Source organism: Andrena cerasifolii, chromosome 10, assembly GCF_050908995.1.
Source record: "Andrena cerasifolii isolate SP2316 chromosome 10, iyAndCera1_principal, whole genome shotgun sequence".
NCBI classification, from domain to species: Eukaryota; Metazoa; Arthropoda; class Insecta; order Hymenoptera; family Andrenidae; genus Andrena; species Andrena cerasifolii.
In genome coordinates, this window is record NC_135127.1 from 8,721,559 (window position 1) to 8,743,068 (window position 21,510).

The 21,510-nt window shown below is 44.0% G+C and overlaps 1 protein-coding gene across 5 annotated transcripts in view; it reads left to right on the forward strand.

Moving 5' to 3' along the window:
* The window catches only part of Rdx (BTB/POZ and MATH domain-containing protein rdx), a 108,945-nt gene that overhangs the window by 29,185 nt on the left and 58,250 nt on the right, over positions 1–21,510 (forward strand). The gene's annotated exons all lie outside the window — the stretch shown is intronic.

The following is a 21,510-nucleotide window of genomic DNA, read 5'->3' on the forward strand; positions in this document are numbered from 1 at the left end:
GCCCGGCGAGTCGCGCGCCGCGTTACACATTTTGCCCTTATTAGTATCGCCGTTTAGATATCGCCGCCACTCCCCCGCGCGGCCCGCGGCCTCTATCCGAACAATGGGCGGCCGATCGGAGAAAGGCCGATGGCTGTGAATGCAGACGGAGAAATTTCATCTGCTTCTTGTTAACGAGACACCGTGACTTGGAGCTTCGCCTCTCGTGCCCGGGATCGCCCCGGGGAGGTGGACAGTTGGGCGTGGGGATGGAAGGGGCGTTTGAGTTATAAAGAATTAATGTATGCGAGAAGCAACCTTACTTTCTGCTTGTACTGTTAGAAAGTGATTGTCGAGACGATTTAAGAAAGCCTACGATTAAATTACACTCCGCGAAAGAAGTGTATTCCTCTCCTCGCCAGGGTAAAAGTAGAGTCGCAGAGTATCGAACTGGAATTCTTAGTTGTCCATCCCCTTTGAAAAATATTCGCTGGATGCTGACCTTTTGTTTTTTATTCTTCGAGTCTAAATATAGTAGGGGTAAAATGAGCTTTATTAATTTATTTTTTTATAATAGAATGTATTTGCAAATTTTGGTGACGTAATAGATGTATGTAATATAACAATTATAATTATGCACATTCAGTTGTCGGAAAAAATTTAGAAATTAAGTTTTAGAAGTCTCTTCTCGAAAAATTAAAAATTAAGTTTCAGAAGTCTCTTCTCGAAAAATTAAAAATTAAGTTTTAGAAGACTTCCGATTGGTTTTCTCTTCAATTTAGCTTTTTGGATAAATGAGTCAGAAATGTGTTATTTTAACTCCAAATTTTTACTGTGTGTTTAAAACAAGCTTACAAGCATACATGTGCACGCGTTTGAGAAAACATTAATCCTAACATTATTAAATAATTAATTTTCCACTGACTGCATATTCGGGGTAAAGTGACCGGGGTAAACTGAGCTGCAAAGAAAAGATGCGCGAGTGATGTGCGCAATATCCTAAAACACCATTATTTTCATGTGAAACCTGTCTTCCAAAAATTATCGAAGCCCGTTTGAAAAAATTGTGGTAACAAAATATATAATGTTTTTGTTAAAAAAATTATTTAAATAGAATAAGTATGTATTTTATTAATAATTATGTATGTATATGTTTTAGTAACAATATGTCAGACTGTTCGTGTAAACAATGCTCATTTAGAAACTCATTTTCAGAAGAAAATATGTTTACACACAGTAAAAAGTTACAAAGTACAAATTACTGACGTTAAACTTCCATTAATGAAGCATATTTTTTAAAAAATAGTTCAAATAGTTTAAAAGTTCTAATAAAGTCTTTGTAGAGAGCGCTGCAGTGCGAAAAAATTAAATCATTATAATATCCTTCATGGGATATTATCTTCGTTCAGAAAGAATTTGCACAAAATTAAATCCGAACACAGTAGCACTGCGCGAAACTTAGCAATAAAAACTACGTAGTTTTATATTATTATGCCCCAGCAGCCATCCGTTCCGAGTGAAATAAAGTGCTCCCATCGTGTTGGACCCACAGCGAGAATAAGTGAAATTCGATCTACAAGCAGCATTACGCAAACGCCTGCTTTTCACCATGAATTTATTCGTTTTATTAAAGAAAAAGATTTCACAACGATTTACGTAACGATTGACTCTAGCACCGCAGCTAGACCAGGACCGCCTAGGCACCGTCGTTCTCGATTCACACCTCTATCACCGATCGCGATCCGGGCGCATCCGCGGCTCCGAAAATCGCCTATCTTTCGCCTCGATCGATCTGGTTTGGCCCTGACCCCCTCTCGATACTTCGTCTCGAGGCAGTCCTGTCGCGATCAGAGATCCTCGCGGCAGATCGGTTTCTCTCGCGGCGCCTTTTCCTCGGCCAGATCCGAGCCAGAGCTCTCGTAGAAAGCCGACACTTTGGACCCCGCGCCGGTCCCTGTATCGCGGACAGGCCGCCGCGCTGGTTCGGGGTTAGTCGCGCGTTTCCAGCGCAAGTAGGCGATCGCTGCTAACCAGCCGAGAGAACTAGGCGAAATTAGAATGTTTGCCCGATCGCGCGTTTACGCCGCGCGCAACCGCCACGAAACTCGACCGTCGAATCGGTTCCAGGACAACGCTGCAGGGGAACGAGGATCGCGCGCTCCCCCCGTGCTCTCTTTTTCTTTCTTTTCCCTCTTGCCGGCTGGAAAGGAAAGTTCTGGGCTAGGCGACGCGGTGCGAGCGCGCGGAGATTGCGACAAAGTCCCGATGTTAAACACGTGTCTCGCTGATCGAGCGAGCAGGGAAATCATTGGGCATGGAGGCTGCAATAAATCTCGCCGGCCGGTGGGTAGATCGATTTCGTTCCTCTGCTGGCTACTGGGTTTTCCGTGACGGATGGTTGGCTGGGACGCTTGAGATTGTCTGCTTCGATGGACGCTGAAGATACGAAGACACATATGTTATTTAGAAACAAGTGTGTTACAGTAGTCTGATGGTTAGGTGAGTTTGATTGGGTGGAGAATAATCCGGGTGGCTACGGGATAAAGAAATAAGAGAATAAATGGGTCGAGAATGACCTGGAGGTTAGAGAAACGGGAGCGTAATTTAGTCGAAGGTGACCCGGATGGCAATGAGAAACCGATTGGGCGGGAAACCACCCAAAGGACGCAGTATGCTGATGCCGTGGATAATGTGAGACGGACGGAACTATTATACTTTGAGCGCTCCTCTCGACTCGCAAATGGTTTCACTTTTAGGTCATCCTCGCGTAAGTACATTCAGATTTCACCATTTCTACCGGCAGCTTCGGGTCCTTTCGCTCTCTCGAAACGCTCAATATTCTTCGGTCACCTTCGCCGCGCATCAGTCCTCGAGCGGTTCGAGTTCGACGACAGAGGTGGACAGGGATCAGCCAACCGCGCTCTTCCAAATACCCTTGAACAATCTACCACCACCGAAACGCGCTGGTCTTCCTCCTAAACACTCTCCGCGCTTCCCAATAAATCAATCGCTTCAGGAGCATCGATCTTGCATAATCGTCGACATCGCCAGTGATCCATCACGCGTTTTAACGGCAAAGCCGCTGCTTATCTCAGCATCCCACGCTGGCCGAAGCTTGTAGGACTCGCGGGAGCATATGTCCGCGCCACTCGCGGATCCAGAGAGGTCTATCGTAGTGATTATACTCACAGATCGCGATGTTTGTTAATTGAATACCACGCGGCTGATTAACTCGGCGCTAGACGCCACGGATTTTCGTGGCAGGCATCGTTCTCCTTTCAAGGAGGGCTCCTCTTCCTCGCTGCCCCCGTTAGCCACTCGAACGGTCGGCGAATCGAGCGCCTCGGCTCTGGCTGGTCCAGCGCGGCAGCGTCTTAAGGTCAGCCTGGATTTAACTCGACGAGCCTAGGCGCGGTTAAATGTTTTAACGCGGCCCTGGGGACACGTGTATAGATGTACGAATGCACGTAACAGGGCCACCTAAATGCCAGCTGCTTTCCCGGAGACGGCTCTCGTCTAACCTCGCCGCCCCGTTACGAAACCCGTCGTTTAACAGTGTAACGAAGTAATCGCGCGGCTCGATGCCGTCACAAGTCATAAAAATCCTGCCCCTCCCCTTCGAAAGCGTTTTGTCTCGCTTCGCGCGAGAGGCAGACGCGCTGTAGACCCAAGATGCGAGGTACTATCGAGAGGGAGCCTCTTTGCTAGCTGCGGCGATAGGTGGAAAAAAGAGTTGGAGCCAGGGTTGCTCGAGGGTCCAGGTAAATTTGGAATTGAAGAGTTAATTAGTGGGGTCTGGCTCACTCGGTGCAGGGAGTTCGTAGTTGGTTTGGTGACGAGATTGGGGAGCTGTGTAATGGGAAGTGACCAGTAGTTAGTTGTAATGGATTGTGTTTAATCAAGCAGCTTGTATGAGATTTACCTAGTGGGATTAACAGTGGGTACTGTTGGGGAAGACGCAAGGAGAAGTGGCTTGTAATATGCCAGCCGCGGTACCACTTGCGAAGCTAATGTATACGAATGAGTGAACAGTCAGGTTAACCCTCTGTAATTGATAACTTAATATTGCAGGTGCTATTTCACAAAAGTTCCATTTTCAGGCAATGTCATGTAGGAATCAGGAAGCTTCGTTTACTTTATTTGCAATGGAATATTACCATTGAAATATACCTGTTGATTTATATTCGCAAATATTTATAATCACAAATTGGTCACGCGAGGCTCACTGCACCCCAGCGTCATTTTTAAGCTACCATTTTCGTAATTTTGAATTTGTTAACTCTTGAGTGATAATTGTGCATTCGTAATACTCATACAATCATGCTCTGATAATCTTTTTATAGAAATGTAAATCTTGATATGTTGGAATTTGTATTTGAAAAAATAGTTATAGAGAAACGCGATTTTGTTCTGTTAAAATTCACCAAATTTTTAAATTTTGTTGTTAAGGTCTGAAAACTTAGAGAAATATTGCAGATAAATACCCCGTGTGACCACGAAGGGTTAATCATGGTGGGTTAATCCAAATTCCTAATAATTAAGGTTTAATTATAATTATAATTATTATTATTCCTAATAATTAAGGGTTAATCTAAATTCCCAGTTCACCTCCACTGCTTTTAATTTCCAATTTCAAATAAAGTGTTGTTCGATGAATTCAGATGGTTTTTCGCAATTATTCCACACAGAGTAGGTGTCCCAATACTTACGAACGGCACAAAAGGCTGTCTGTGACGAGACAGGACCCCGTCTCGGTCCACTTATCACGCCGCGAAGTGACAAACACATTCTGCCCGCGATTTGGAGCAGGCCCGTGCAACACTACTTCTCGAACCAGCTGAACACGGCTCCATTTAAGGGGGTAGATTACCCCCAACAGCCCCAAATCAGGTCCTTCTTCAAACGCACATTCTGAAGTAATAAATGAATGTAGAGCTAATTTTTGTTTTTCGTTGACTTTAATGCGCAAAAAGAAACTTTTAAATATATTCATAGGAAAAAAAGTTATAAACATAAATGTGAGAGCGTGTACGCGATGCACCGTTTGATGGTGAACACGATTCCGGACAGGTGAATTACCTAAAACACAAAGTAAAAGCATTTTTATAATCTGTAAGACAGTATCCATCTTGTGCAGGAAGCAAAATTTGTTAAACAAATTAATACAATTTTTACGTCGATGTTTCTGATTTTATCCTTTCTTTGTAGGAAAAATATTTTTATCTTTTTTTGAAGAATTTATATTGAAAATGTGCTCCCAATACATGGAGGGGAACAGTTTCCTGCAGCTCCCTGTAAATTTTCATTCAAATCGTTCGAGCGGTTTTCGAGATTTTATGTTCACCGTTTTGGAAAACGTAGTTTCTGGTGAATCGCGTTTAAAGTTGGACATCGTTATGCGATCTCATGTGCAGGCTCGTACATTTTTTACTGTAATTCCTTCATTTTATAGAATGTCGGGGCCCGGTTGCGCTTGAAATACGCGGAAAAGATGTAGCTAGCGGAATATTATTTTATTTTATTTTATGTTATTATTTTATATATATATTCTATAACTTTCTCTTATTTTTTATCTTTCTATGTAATAATGGTAATAATTTTGTATCTCTGTACACTAAAGGGTTTCCCGTTAATAATAATAATAATAATAATAATAATAATAATAATAATAATATGCAAATATCCTAAAAACCAATTTTCGAAAATTTTGAGGTAGGTTTGCCCCTTTAATCAGCCACCTTTCCTCCTCGCGAGTCAGTTCTCCCTCGCGTCTCGAGAGCACAGTCCGTTACGTAACGCTCGATCCCCATGTCGCCGTTCTTTCCGACTGTTGCCTGTAATTACGCTAATAGTAACTCGATTATCAAAGTCCGCCCGCCGTTTCGCTGTTATCGAACGGCGGAATTCATCGAACTCGGGCGTCGCAGTTACAGCGCGTTTAACCCTTCCACGCGAGACGGACGAGTTAACTCGCCTTCTGTGAGAATGTCTGTGCAGCAGAGCTCGAGATTAACCGTTTAAACAGCTCATCTGCTCTGGAGTACTTGGTGTCTGCGTTTTGCTGGCACTTCGAACTCTTCTTTCCCTTTTTTTTTTTAGGAAAGCTTCTTTGTCTTTTAATTTTCTTTCTGTAGAACTGTGTATCATTGGCAAGGGGTGGTTCCTAAATTGGGGAAGGCTTTTTTGGGGTGTAGGCGGTCGCGAATTTCTTAAGTTCTCTTTCAAGGAGGGGAGAAGGTAATATTTTTTAGCAATATTTCAGTAGAGTTAAATGAATCATATAAATCATTAAAAGAATTTTAATAGCTGGACAAATGCAACGTAAGAAATATTCCGTCAGGAATGGGGAGAGGGGGTTGGAATATAAAATCTTACGAATTTTTGGGGGAGGGTAAGAAATCGGCAAAATTACCATTAAGTATTTTAAGGACGGCTCCTAAATGCAAAAGTAGATTTTGCATCTGTGTTCGGATATTTCCCGGAAAGTATTGAAGATATTGCCCTGATAGTCTCCAAAAGTTTGCTTCAAAATTTCTTGAAGCATTTTACAGAACCTTGCGCCACTGGAGCTGTCGATACATGCTGCACCGAGTTCCGCGGCGTTGATCGCCGACACGTTGCACAATTTCGGGATTCTAGAGCGCAGCCGCGATTACTGGGACAGTCGAAAACGATTACACGCGAGCCGATCCTCACGCGAGTGGCAAGCTGATTCGTGTTACCCCAAAAAAGAGAAATATGTAGAACAGCCGCAACAATGCGATTCCACGATCGCGCGTACCGGATTGCCAAGAGACGCCTCGGTTTGCGCAACGATCGATGTCGAAACGTGTAATCAGCAGCTTTTTTTCTCGCCGGCCCTCATTAACCGAGCGATCGACAGAATTTCTAATCGTGCCTCGGCGCTCTGTTTATCGAACCCTACATTCTGGTCCACTCTGCAGCGATTGCGAGCAGTGAAAGGAACAACTTCTATTAAAACTGCGCTCACTTAAAATATGAAAAAGAAATCCACGTTCGAACTCGGTCCACCAGAAATGTCTAACAAAGCACTCGCTCCCATTCAGTCACCTGCAAATGCTATTTCGATATCCCACGATTCTTCCGCGTGTTTCATCTGCACAGAGTTAAGTCTCACTGGTAGCGGAGCTGGGCATTAACAAAATATAAAATTACTGTTATTGGGGAATAATTTTTTAAAATTTTTATTCGTTAATCGAAATTTCTATTTAAATAAAAATTGCGCAGATTGAGAATGCCCACCAAGATTCGTGGAAGCTGCGTGAAAAAATATGGATAATTGTGTCTGCGCGGGTCTCGTAGCTTCCCCTCCCCCTGGGTGGGAGTAATTATATTCATGCACGAATGGCCTATTTAATTCAATGAAACGAGCCATTGACGAGCCTATTCAGCCGTACGACAACGACGAGGTCACGTAACACAACAGACCACACCCACACGCGTACTCACACGAGCGTGAATTACGCCCACGCGTCACGCGTGTACGCGCACCGTGCATTGGACGACGCGTGATCGTACAATTAATTTGATTTTATGGCTCGTCGATCTTCGCCAGCCTATCGGGGTGTCGAAGGAACATATCCCGCGATCACCATGGGAGCAGTTCTCGCTTCTGCAGTTAGTCCATTGATGTATGCGTTACCCCAGCACGTGTCTTCAAGGTGTTTCGAAGGTGGATAGCTCGATGGTATTCAGTTTCCTCGGGGTTTAGGGACGGGTCGGGACTAGGATCGGACCTTGACGTAAATCGCGCGCGCTCATGGGATGGTTACTACATGTTGAGTTGGCATTGAGAGCTGATATCGTTTAAAACGTGAGGAGGAACAAGTTTCTATAGAACGGGCACTTGGGTCCCAAAGAGGCCCTTCTTTAACACGTTTTGCGCCACTGGTGGTTTATGGTGTTTATTTGAGGTGGAATTTTTAATCAGAGGAAGAAGGTATTTCTCATTTCATAATAAGGAAAATTGAATTTATTAAGAATATATATAACGCAACTAGTCTTCTGTTTTTTTCTATATCGGAAGAATCTTCTATCTTTCTATATCTCCTCTGAAGAATCTGAATTACCATCCACAACATATCCATCGCCATCAGTTGCTACTAAGTAGCCAGCAGCGCACGAATCCACCGATTACGTTCGCAGTTCTGTCAAAGTGGCAGCGTAACCCCGTCCCCATAACGTGATCTGGTGCGATGGTCATCATCTCGCGTGTATCATCGTCCCATTAGTGGCGGCGCGCGTTACCGCGATGATCGCGTACTCGGTACGCGCGAGGCTGAAGATTCTCACAAGAAAAAGGAGCTTCTTGCGACGCCAGCGAAAATCGTTGTCGCAGCTGCAGGAGGGTATCGTGTTCGAGGTGGAATCCGCGTCTTTGCCCCTGTGGCGACGTTAACCTGACGTGCATTGTGCCCACTGTCCCCCTCGCGCCTGCGATCTAGGCTAACCGTGCTGCTCGTTCGCGTAAGTAGGATCGTAACCCCGCCGCTGTAACGTGCCACGGTGCCATCGTCATCTCGGGTATCGTTAACAGCGCTTGTACTGATACACACGCAGTTACACGTGCCTGCAACTCGCCTATGCAAATGAACGCGCGCGTATCCTACTGTACTCTGGATACTCAACACTTTGATCGAACTTACGCCCAGTGGCCGTGTTTACTAGATCTCCCGAGGGCTCGCTGGTTTTTGACAGCAAGCAAAAATATTGTAAGGGGGGTATGAATCTTTGAATGGAATGGGTTCGTCGGTGATAAAGGTGCCGGGGATTTTGAAAGTGGTTTATGTCGAAAATGGTGTAAGTCTAAGTAGTGTAAGTCAAAAATTGTCTAAGTCTAAGTTGTGGAAGTAAAAAAGGGTCTGAGTCTAAGTGATCTAAGTTTAAGTGATCTAAGCCTAAGTGATCTCAGTTTAAGTGGTGTAAGTCTAAGTGATCTAAGTCTAAGTGATCTAAGTCTAAGTGATCTAAGCCTAAGTGAACTAAGTTTAAGTGATCTAAGCCTAAGTGATCTAAGCCTAAGTGATCTAAGCCTAAGTGATCTAAGCCTAAGTGATCTAAGTTTAAATGATCTAAGTTTAAGTGATCTAAGTTTAAGTGATCTAATTTTAAGTGGTCTAAATCTAAGTGTACTAAGTCTAAGTGATCTAAGTCTAAGTGATCTAAGTCTAAGTGATCTAAGTCTAAGTGATCTAAGTCTAAGTGATCTAAGTCTAAGTGATCTAAGCCTAAGTGATCTAAGCCTAGGTGATCTAAGTCTAACTGGTCTAAGTCTAACTGGTCTAAGTTTAAGCAGTACCTATATAATAGTTGGAGAATAGGTTGGATTAATTAAAAGCGGAAATACAGGTGAAGCTGAACCAATATTAATGTGTAATTCGTAATCGTGTATGATTCTCAGTTGCACAGAGAGTGAGAGAAAGGATTTGTATTAAAAATTATTGTGTTACTCAGAGTGGGTGGGGATGAGCGTCGTTCCGCGGCTCGGATGTAGATAGAATCATTTAGGACGTCTGACGCTTCTCCGATGGTTAAACGTCTCTGTCGGCCTTGACCTATGCGATGCATCGAAATACCTAGAGCCTCGTGTCGCAAAATTGGGTTGCCTACTCTCAACTCTCGACCTTTTTTTTTTCGTATAACCCTCCTCCATCCCCCACCTCCGCCTTGGCTGCTCCTCTTTCTCTCATTTTCTCGCGGAGGTGCAATGCAGGGGCTCGTAAGGAGAACGGAAAGCAAAGCGGAGCATCGTGTTTATGTAGGTAGGTAGGTTGCACGCCGCGAGCTCCCCGCAGAAAACATCTCTTCACGATCCACGGATATGCACGCCACCGAACACGTCGTTTGTGTTCCTTTCGCGAGATACTTCCACAATCGTCCTCCTACCAACCTCTCCGCCACTTCCTTCTCCTTGTCTTCAGCGCTTGGATATTGGAATTTTTATCAGTCCCAAGGAAACTTACTTCTTCAGCTTCTACCAACTTTGCCCGCTCCACTTGTCAACCCTTCAACCTTCGGATATTGCAATCTCGATCAACTTCAAGACAATTTACTTCAGCTTCTACCAACTCCGCGTGTTCCATTCATCAACCCTCCGAACTACAGATTCTACTCGCTCTGCATGTTCCACTTATCAATGCTTCAAACTACTATGTAGTTCGCCAGCTTCTACCTAATCTACCTACTCTGCTTACCAACCTTTCGCACCAGAAATCCACCTTCAGACCCGAAGACACCCGAGTTTCAATCCTTCTACGTCGCTTTCATTGAACCCTCTGAAAGTTGAAAGTATTCTAAGATCTTTGCCACCCACCTTCTTAGCATTCCACGCGAAAGCAGACAGCGAAAGTTTCCTAGCGTCCGGACGACCCCAACGGTGGATGTGTTCCGCATAATTCGGCGACGTGTGCCTGGGCTGGTAACGGAATTCGATGACGGGGAGGGCGGACAGATAGGCGATGTCATAGAAGTAGGGCACCGTGGATAAGTGCCCCCTCGATACCGTCGATCCTTCGTCGCAGACAAGCTCAATCCAGCCGGATCCGGCGTATGTACACGTCACAGGCATTTGTTACGAAGGCGAGGCGTTTCAGCGTGCTCTCGACGATGAGACGAGGTTGCGTTACTTTCCACCGTTATTTTAGTTTCGAGTGGATGCTTTTAAGAGCGAAGCGTGGGAATCAATGAACGCGCAGTGGAAACCAGACGATTCGAATTAAACACCCGATGTATCGTGGTGGTATTCGTCGACGTAATAATGTCGCTGTTCCGAAGGGGACGCGAATGCTTTCCCTTGTAATTTAATATCACTGATAAGATCTGTGTCAAATTTCACGGGACGTCGAGTCCCTTTTCCCCTCTCGCGGAATAAGCATTCTATTTATTCGCCGCAGTGTTAATGGTAACTGTTTTCGAGATCTTCTTCTCCATATTGGTAACCGCACTTGGACGTGCCATTCCGCGAGAGTTAATGTCGACGATTTATGGCACGCCGTTGCAGCAATCAAGAATAAACCGCTGGCGGAGGCGAGTTTCCATTTTGGAGCAAGTGAGAAGTGTCGCGTAGAAACCGTGTCGGATCGTAATGAACGGTGAATCGTAGATAAATTGTACGGTTATCGTCGAATAATAGTATTCGTTCTGGGTTCGTGGACGAGAAAGGTCGCCGCGAAGGCATCGGCGCCTTGCTTGACACAAAAGAGCCTTTATCTTATCTACCAACATGCCCGGGTATAACAAAAGCTAGAGGAATGTTCCCATAGTAAAATGGCCCGTTTAAAGTACACCACGCACAATGGAGCAGACGCTGTACCTGCTCCCAACGGTGTGTCGGGGCTGCCCTCGGACAAAAACGCCCCTTTAAAGTAGACGTCGCGACGTTTCCCTCACCTGGCCCTCATTGATCCGAACAATGCTGGAAGGTTGTGGAATTCGTCGTATTTCTGATCCCTAATATAATAAATACCTACAATTATGACCATTCAACACGGGGGAATTATTTGCGAAGGTATTTACTGTGCTTTGGAATTCGCGGGTGGAGCTTCACACTTTAAGTGGTGTAAGGTTTTTAGAAATGCCATCTAGGAAAATTTGAGTTGAGAAATTTCACTCGGAAAAATTTAAGTTGAGACATTTCACTCAGAAAAATTTAAGTTGAGTAGTGTCACTTTGGAAAATTTAAGTTGAGAAGTGTCACTTAGGAAAATTTAAGTTGAGAAGCGTCACTTAGGAAAATTTAAGCTGAGAAGTGTCACATAGGAAAATTTAAGTTGAGAAATACCATCTAGGAAAATTTGAGTTGAGAAGTGTCACTCAGGAAAATTTAAGTTGAGAAGTGTCACTTAGGAAAATTTAAGTTGAGATGTGTTACTTAGGAAAATTTAAGCTGAGAAGTGTCACTTAGGAAAATTTAAGTTGAGAAGTGTCACATAGGAAAATTTAAGTTGAGAAATACCATCTAGGAAAATTTGAGTTGAGAAGTGTCACTTAGGAAAATTTAAGTTGAGAAGTGTCACATAGGAAAATTTAAGTTGAGAAATACCATCTAGGAAAATTTGAGTTGAGAAGTGTCACTCAGGAAAATTGAAGTTGAGAAGTGTCACTTAGGAAAATTTAAGTTGAGATGTGTTACTTAGGAAAATTTAAGCTGAGAAGTGTCACTTAGGAAAATTTAAGTTGAGAAGTGTCACATAGGAAAATTTAAGTTGAGAAATACCATCTAGGAAAATTTGAGTTGAGAAGTGTCACTTAGGAAAATTTAAGTTGAGAAGTGTCACATAGGAAAATTTAAGTTGAGAAATACCATCTAGGAAAATTTGAGTTGAGAAGTGTCACTTAGGAAAATTTAAGTTGAGAAGTGTCACATAGGAAAATTTAAGTTGAGAAATACCATCTAGGAAAATTTGAGTTGAGAAGTGTCACTTAGGAAAATTTAAGTTGAGAAGTGTCACATAGGAAAATTTAAGTTGAGAAATACCATCTAGGAAAATTTGAGTTGAGAAGTGTCACTTAGGAAAATTTAAGTTGAGAAGTGTCACATAGGAAAATTTAAGTTGAGAAATACCATCTAGGAAAATTTGAGTTGAGAAGTGTCACTTAGGAAAATTTAAGTTGAGAAGTGTCACATAGGAAAATTTGAGTTGAGAAGTGTCACTTAGGAAAATTTAAGTTGAGAAGTGTCACTTAGGAAAATTTAAGTTGAGAAGTGTCACTTAGGAAAATTTAAGTTGAGAAGTGTCACTTAGGAAAATTTAAGTTGAGAAGTGTCACTTAGGAAAATTTAAGTTGAGAAGTGTCACTTAGGAAAATTTAAATTGAGAAATACCATCTAGGAAAATTTGAGTTGAGAAGTGTCACTTAGGAAAATTTAAGTTGAGAAATACCATCTAGGAAAATTTGAGTTGAGAAGTGTCACTCAGGAAAATTTAAGTTGAGAAATACCATCTAGGAAAATTTGAACTCAGAAGTGCTACTTAGGAAAATTTCAGCTCCTGCATTGTCTATTAACTCTTCACAAAAGTTCTACGAATGACTTCTCAGTGAGTATTAATATTTTCAATGTTTTTTCCGAACATATCGACTTGAATCATAATGTTGACTGATATCTTAGCTTCCGATGTAAGTTGCTTCTAGTTTCCTTATACCAATATGTACTAAACTTACAGGTGAATGCAAAATTCAGAATATTCTCAGCTTTGAATATCGTGTAGATAGTAAGAGTATATCGATTTAAATCCTTGCTCGTTCCGCTTCCCTTCATTCGCCTCCTAGGAAAGCGCATCGAGTGCATCGCGGACTAAGCTGCATTTAGGGTGGGTATTAGGCACCTGGACGACCGTAAGCGACCTTACTCTCTACCTGACAGCCGAAGAGGGAGTAATTCTAATTGCAGTCGGCTCGTGGTCGCAGGTAGCTCTACTACGATTTATAGTCCCCAGGTTTACCTTCGCAGCTTGCCGAGGCGCGGGTATAACGACGTTGATAATCAGGTAATATTTGCACGCTACCATTCCACGCGTTATTCTTCTGATTCGCAAAACTGAATCATACTTCGTACCTGCTGCTCGTGGCAACGATAAAAACTTTCCTTACAAGCGATTACACATGCCGCCCGTTGCATTTTCGTTCGCTCCTATAAACCTCTCTAGCTGCCCCTTATTTTCATTACACACCCTTAAACGGCAGCTCCTTTCGCAGAAATCACCGCGTCGACGCCAAAGTCTCGCGAGCTGGGTCGTAGCTTTTAAATAACCGTTCCGAGCACCGCTGAATAACCCGCGAATTTTCACCGACCTCGGCTAGATAATCCCACAATTTAAAGCCAGCCACTGTAAATGATCTACCGTGCATGGAAAAGTAGCGAAGGCGGGGGGAACGAGATTACCTAAGTGAAACGCTCGACATAATTTGGAGAAAAAAATATCGAACCGAGTGACCTCGACACGAAGGATCGTTGCGTGAAAGGAAAATAGGGGAAAATCGAGGTCGCGAAGAGATCAGGGACGCTCTGTACTTCACTTCGTCACGAAGTACATAAAGTACTGAAAATATTGATTGCCATATGATTGGTAAAATGAGTCGTGTAAAATGATAGCGAGCTACTTTCCAGTAATGTTTTCCTGGTACTAATAATAAGAGAAGAATAAGTGACGACGTGTTTATTCGAGTGATGAAATAAATATTTCTCAGTACTCTATGCACGGAATAATTCTCATAAGCTGCTTGAATTATTCGATAGACATTGCAAGAAATAAAAACCAGCATAAAATTTTGCTTTAGTTCCTCACTTTCTCCGAGAGGACGGTAGAAACTTGACGATGTCGGTGCATGGATCGTACCTTATATATCCTCTAAATAATTTCCATGACGCTGATAGCAGAAAATTGGCTAATTTACATGGGTTCCCTACCACCGTGCAATTTATGGTAGCCATAATGTTCTCGACTTTCTCCCTTGGATACTTGGTTTCTGCTCCACTCGTGTTTCCATCAGCCATGTTTTACTCTTCGCGATTAGTATGGATCTCTTTCGATTGTTCGCTCGTGGATTTCTCTCGGTGGTTAATGGACTGTCTCGACTATCGTTATATTTCTCTCCTTTTATCACCCTCCATACCCCGTTTTTCTCGTTCTTCTTTCTGAATTTCCCACATCTCTACTCCCCCTCTTTTCCTACGAACTCCTCTGTGGAGACGAGAAGGCGACCACGCGGAAGCTTGCACGCTGCTTGTTCAGGTATGCACGGCGAGCCTGCTTCAAATGCAAACGCACAAAAGGGATACACAATAGGTTCGTGACGCTGCGTCCTCTCCCAGCCGGCGATTTTCGCGAGCGAATTTCGCCTGTATGGAGATTGATAGCCCGTGAACGCGATCCTGGACGTCGGTGGATGGCCTCTGCGCAGATGCGGTGGGGAATATTTGTTCAGCACGTATCTGGAAAGCTGTGTGCCACCACGAGTAGGAACTACTGAAATCTACTAAAGTATTGAAGCTACCGAAGTACCTATCGAAGCTATCGAAGTACTTATCGAAGCTACCGAAATATCGGAGCTACCGAAATATCGGAGCTACCGAAATATCGGAGCTACCGAAATATCGGAGCTACCGAAATATCGGAGCTACCAAAATATCGAAGCTACCGAAATATCGAAGCTACCGAAATATCGAAGCTACTAAAATATCGAAGGTACCGAAATACTAAAGCTACCGAAATGTCGAAGCTACTGAAGTATTCAAGCTATCGAGATATCGAAGCTACCGAAATATTAAAGCTACCGAAATGTCGAAACTACCGAAGTAATCAAGGTACCGAAATATCGAAGCTACCGAAATATTAAAGCTACGGAAGTATTAAAGCTACCGAAATGTCGAAGCTACCGAAGTATTCAAGCTACCTAAATAAGTGACTAAAATTCCAAACAGAACAATTCCAAGGAACATCCAAGCCTCTGCTACTTTCCCTCTAAAAATCAATCCCTTGGGTCTACCACTAGCACCAGTGAAACAGAAGTACAACACACTCCCCTCTTTGCAGCTCGAAACTTGAACCGTAGCTGCACCTACAATCACACGTTTCCGATGACCATCCTTCTTCCCCGCGATTTGTCTACGATAGCAAATCGATGGCCAAATGGCGCCCATTATTCCCCATCGTGTCCACGTTCCACTGAATCGCGTTCGATAATGCACCGAGTAATGCAACTAGGCTGCAGCGAAACGATGACGTGTGTGCGCGGCGTCGATGATGGCCCCGAGGTGCTCGAATAGAAGCTCGCACGTCGAGCAAATATCATCGTGTTCTCAGCCAGGGGGGGCATTTGCATGTCGTTTGCGCGTCCCTGCCGAGATATGTCGTTCCCTGGTCGCGATCGTCGGGCGTAATGGCGGTGTGTCTAGGATTGCCTGCCATCCAGCCGGTCCTCGAGCCACGGATAATATTGCGGCATGGGGAGTGAAAGCGACATGGTGAACCCGCTTACGAGGTTGCCCATGTACTTTTACTCGATTCAAGCTGTATTATAGTGACTACTTACCCGGCAGTCCCTGGCATAGTTACCACCAGAAATATCGTTGGAAAGCCTGCCCGCTCCATTCGCCTACCCACTCGACTCGCCGAGCGAAAGAACTCGGCGTCTGCAAAAGTGTTCAGCACCAGATTCCTCGTTATTGTTCTGCCAACCTGGCGTCTCTATCCAGCTGTCGAAACTTTCATCGAGACCCCACATATTTCTTTAACACTCCGCTGGGTTACATTAAATCGGTATCGAGTTTCCTAGCCATTTTCCTCTCGCCTCCTATGATTTTATAATCGAACACAGCGGTGAATTTAAATTTCCCATTCAAGATTCATTGAAGTTCCATTCGCAATGCGAGTTCTACGAAGAGGATCGTTTCTAAAATAAGATTCCCTTTTCGGGCGTAGCAGGATAGGATCCCTTTCCTTCTGCAATTTCTCTGATCTCTCTGGCGATCGGTTGGGAACACTGATTGACTTTCCTCCGGTCTCACGATAGTGAATGAATGAATCGGGGTGGCTTTGCCCCTTCAGCGCCGAGTAAAACGAGGCGAGGGCGAGGCACCGGAGGGTTCGATATCGTTTGCAAGGGCAGCCGAAAGAATCGAGACGTATCCTCGAAGGGGCAGAGACCCGAGGGTTGCCGTGGGTCTGGTCAATGGGGCCCTACGTTGCACACCCTTCGTCGATTCTTATTTCGTCCTCATTGTCCCCTTCCTCTCCCAACAGCATATGGCAGCCCTTTATGCCGAGCTGCACGGTTTCTCTCTCGCTGGGCAAACAGGTCTGCGTATGTATTATCCGGCTGGCGAAAATCCGAATAATCTGTTAGGCGATGACATCCCTGTGCTACGTATTTAACGCATTTTAACCTGATCTCACAGTCCCTCCATTCATCGACCTTCCACTCCTCTAATCAAAAATAGCAACGCTAGATCGGAGTAGAAGTTCCTCTGCTCACTTTCAAACGATGTTAGCTGTAAATTAGTGCCTCTTTTGCTAGAAAAGGTAAAAGGTCATCGATAACCAAGGAAAATACTTTGATAAAAAAAATACGTAACATATTTTCATCTCTAATGAGTACTTTTTTTTCTTTGCTTCAATAAAACGAGCTTTTACACCTACTTAATAAATGCCACGCCTGATTTATCAGCGCAAGAGATCCAGCTTCACGGTTTTAAAACTTCTCTCTTAATTCCCAGAGGTAATTTCGCGAATCCTCCCCAGAAAGGGTATAAAATCAGCGGATATTCGATTCGCGGTTGATTTAACCCCGCGCCTCTGTAAGTCCGAAGCTTTTCTCGGCGGCTGAATTCGGGAGGGGCGCGAAAGTGCGCGAGCAAGATATTAGAGAAAATCGGTGGAAAGTTCACCGTGGCAGTTTCTCCGCATCCCGTTCCACTTTCCCCGGAAAAACTCGTGGAAAATTAGTTATCGCGGTTGGCAGCGGCGAAATCCTAGTTGGGTCTCGGGGCGCATCTGCCGCCCTCTTCGATCACCGTCCCCCCAGGTTCGGAGCTGAACCGGATCCGCCGGGCGGGGAGGAGGAGAACGGCGAGGATGAAGAGAAGGAACGAAACGAGGGAGGGAACCCCTTATTCCGTCTATGTACCACCCACAGAGGCAGACGGGGCCGTCACAGGATCCCGAGGACGGGGCTGACCGGACCAGAGGGATGAATATGTTCTGGGAGCCCGGGCTTCTCTTCCAGCCGAAACCTGCACCGGCTGGATTCTCCTGTTACACGCTTTTGCACGGCTAAAACACGAGACAGCGGGCTCCTTTTCTCCTGCAGCTTCGTCACGGTTACGCGTTTATCTTTCAAGTGCTTAGGTTCATGTCCTTAGAGGGGGTGGAACGAATGGGTGGAAGTTCTTCGGCTGGGGGTTCAAGGGAGGTTTCTTTATTTGTTTGATATTTAGGACCTTGCAGAGGTAAAGGGAAAGTCGAAGGGGACGAAGTTTGGGTACCCTTGAGAGGCGTGTGAATTAGTGAAGATACCGGGGATGTATTTATTGTACACGATGTGGATTTTGGATGTTAGTAGTTTGGGGAACTGACAAGGGATGTTAGGTCATTCGAATATTCAGTTTTTTTTTAAAACTGTCCAGGTTTGTGGGGGACCTCGATAAAAGTTTTAGACCATTTTTCGTTTATGCCCGTTTTAGGGTGAAAACACCCCGTATAGGTTAATGTGTGATTTCCTACTTTCCTGTATATCTTGAAAACCATAGTGAGTACAAAAGAATTGTTATAAAAAAAAATTCAAGGGTTTTTTATGCTATAAGAAACTATGTATACCGAATTGTTTAAGACTTGTGGGAATATTTTACTGATTCAGTTGCAAATTTTAAACAATTCGATTGCACAGTTTTATAGGTCATTAAGAGCTGTTTTTTATTTTAATAATTTTATTATGGGAGTTTGGTTCTGTGTTTTGTGGAAGGAGGGAGGATAAAATAAGAAGTAAATGTTTCCAGGAGGAAAATCGAGTTGCAAATGGCACTGGGGAGTGTTGAAACTCGTTTAACTTATGTTAGTAAGAAGGATTTCGTAAAAGCATCTAGTAGAGTTTACCTGTAGGCAGTTGTGTAATTAGTACATTGGTGAGAACAGGAGTACTTTCACGAAATAGAGAGGCCAATTGAATATGAGGAGTTATAAAATGTCTCCCTCGTTTGAATTATTTGATGGCGTTAGTGGCGTGTAGGATATAGTAAGGACTTTGTGGGATAATCCACTGGTATTTATTTCTAATTAATTAGAAAATGAATGCAACATTGTGGGGGAGGGAAACGCTCTCGCTGAATGGCGTTGTCTATTGAATATCTCAGCGTCGTGGGAATTCTATTTATCAAAAAGAATATCCTTAGGACTCTAACTTATAACGATTCAATTTGAAACCGAGGCAACACCTCTTACTAGAAAGAAAAATAATTGCCAATTTGTATGAGTTAAAACCACTTGATAATTTTTCTTCCATACACCGTGTAATATAAGAATTTTATATTAACCATCGATCATCCGAAACTCACCCCATGTACCACTACGTGCCCCCTTCTTGGATGCACTACCTGGAATTCGATCGCCAGCGAGGGTGAAACTCGAGGATGCAGAAAATTCATCAGAACTTCATTCGGATACATGCGATGCGTATCGATTATGAAGACAACGGCGAGGAGGCACTCGATCATCCAATCGTCAGTGAATTTTACCGTCGTTCGCGAATCGATCGAACCCTATAGGTGCTCCCAAACACGACGAACGAGCCAGCTGGCTATTGGAGCAGAACCGCGCCGCGATTCCTGCTGTGTGCACTCGTATCAAGCATCGCCCATTCTTGCACGTACCAAATTGCACACTCAGGTGTAATCAGATCCAGTTCGCGCAACGGGCACACCTAAAATTGGGAATACCAAAAATATCGGGATCTCAAAAATTAAGGATCCCGAAAATTAGAGATCCCGAAAATTTGGGATCTCAAAACTTGGGGATCCCGAAATTTTGAGATCCCGAAAATTTGGGATCTCAAAACTTGGGGATCCCGAAATTTTGGGGTCTCAAAACTTGAGGATCCCGAAAATATGGGGATTCAAAAAAATTTGGGATATCAACACTTGGGGATGCCGAAAATTAGAGATCACGAAAATATGGGGATCACAAAAATTAGAGATCCCGAAAATTAGGGATCCCGAAAATTTGGGATCTCAAAAATTAGAGATCCCGAAAATTTGGGATCTCAAAAATTAGAGATCCCGAAATTTTGGGGTCTCAAAACTTGAGGATCCCGAAAATATGGGGCTCACAAAAATTTGGGATATCAACACTTGGGGATCCCGAAAATTAGGGATCCCGAAAATTAGAGATCCCGAAAATTAGAGATCCCGAAACTTGGATACCTCAAGCATTGAGAATCTTTACAGTGTATGGCATTGGAACTCTAACTCTCAAGTAGTGAAGGAGATTTATCTTTAAGTAAAATTTCTTAACTTCGTTCCACTCGCAATCAAAGTGTTAAATCAATGCTACAATATACAGAGCTGCTCACCTCGGTTAATTTCAATCCAACACCTACTACCCCAATCAACAGACACTTCCCTATCGTGGCAGTTCCACTGATTTCGTTCCTTCCTCGTCGAAACGCGCCTTCAGCGTTGGTTTTATCCCCGTCACGATGTCCTCGACGCCCATCGTTCTCCCTTAGACGTTTATTAGTCCGCGGAGGACTTATCGTTAACCTCGATCCTCCCAGCCACGATGTGATGTTAATACCCGTTCCCTAGTTGCGTCTAACTGTACCACTGGGTCGACCAGGTGCCATCAGCAATCGATTAGAAGGATATCGATTCTTCAGAACAATTCTCCCCCTCCGCGCTACTCTCCAGTTTCAGCCTCGAAGACGTTGGCGATTAGCAACGCGCGTTAAAGAATGGAAACAGGGGGTCAGCTTTTTCTCCCCATAGTAATTCGTCGTTTCGACTGGATACGGTCGCCGGTTAAGCTCGACGGACGGTTACACCGATCTTATCGTTTCGTTACAACGAAATTGGCCCTCGTTAACATTATCAAGTTAAGAGGCCTGGGCTCGCTCTCCGGGCCAACGGCAGCTGAAACTGGTTTCCCATAAATCGTCTCGATTACAGGCTCGTGTTGGCTTCGATTAAATTAACATCCAGCCCGCCCCGCACGGGAGTCATCATCGGCGACTGATAATCTTCGGCGCCAAAATGAACGATTCCCCGAATGGATCGTCACTGTAGAAACGGCCAGCTCATCCTCGTCCTCTGCGCGCCCGTGGATATGTGTCGCCGCGACACGAACAACGACACGACGTCACGGTTTAGCGGGCTTCGCGAGAGAGATACACTTTCTTCGTTAGATTGAGGCCAATCTTTACTCATTAGATCGAGGCCAATCTTTAACTGCGTGATGAGCACCGAGGGGCTCCGCTCGATACTCGCCTCCGCTCCAACGATACTTAAGGACGACGGTCCCGAGCAGAATTTAGTCCACTGTTCGATACAGAGGCTTCCAGAGGGGAAGTTCGGTGCATGACAGAGCTTCGCGAACTTTTGGGGGCGTGTACCATTTATGGATGGGAGAAGATAAAAATCGTTTCCCGTCAACTTTGTTTACAGGACTACCTATGTATATTGATCGAGTGGCGCTGAAGTGGATAAGGGATGTTTATTTTATTCCTGGAAATTGAGCGTGTTGTAACTAGGGTGGGTGGTGTGTAGGTTGGACAGCGACATTTGTGTTGCTCCTTGAGAGACAACTAGTACAGTATCGTCTCGAACTAACAAGAGAAGATCCCCAAGCCGGAAATTCAAAATATTATGAAACAATATTTATTTGCTGCCCAAATTCGCTCTAAGAGGGTGAAATCGACCCCTGAAAATTCAGTTGTCATTCGATTTTGTGTTATTATACAACTCGCGAACTGTAAGAGATAGGAAAAAAGTTTTCAGACAAAAGTTACTTCTTTTAATTAGAA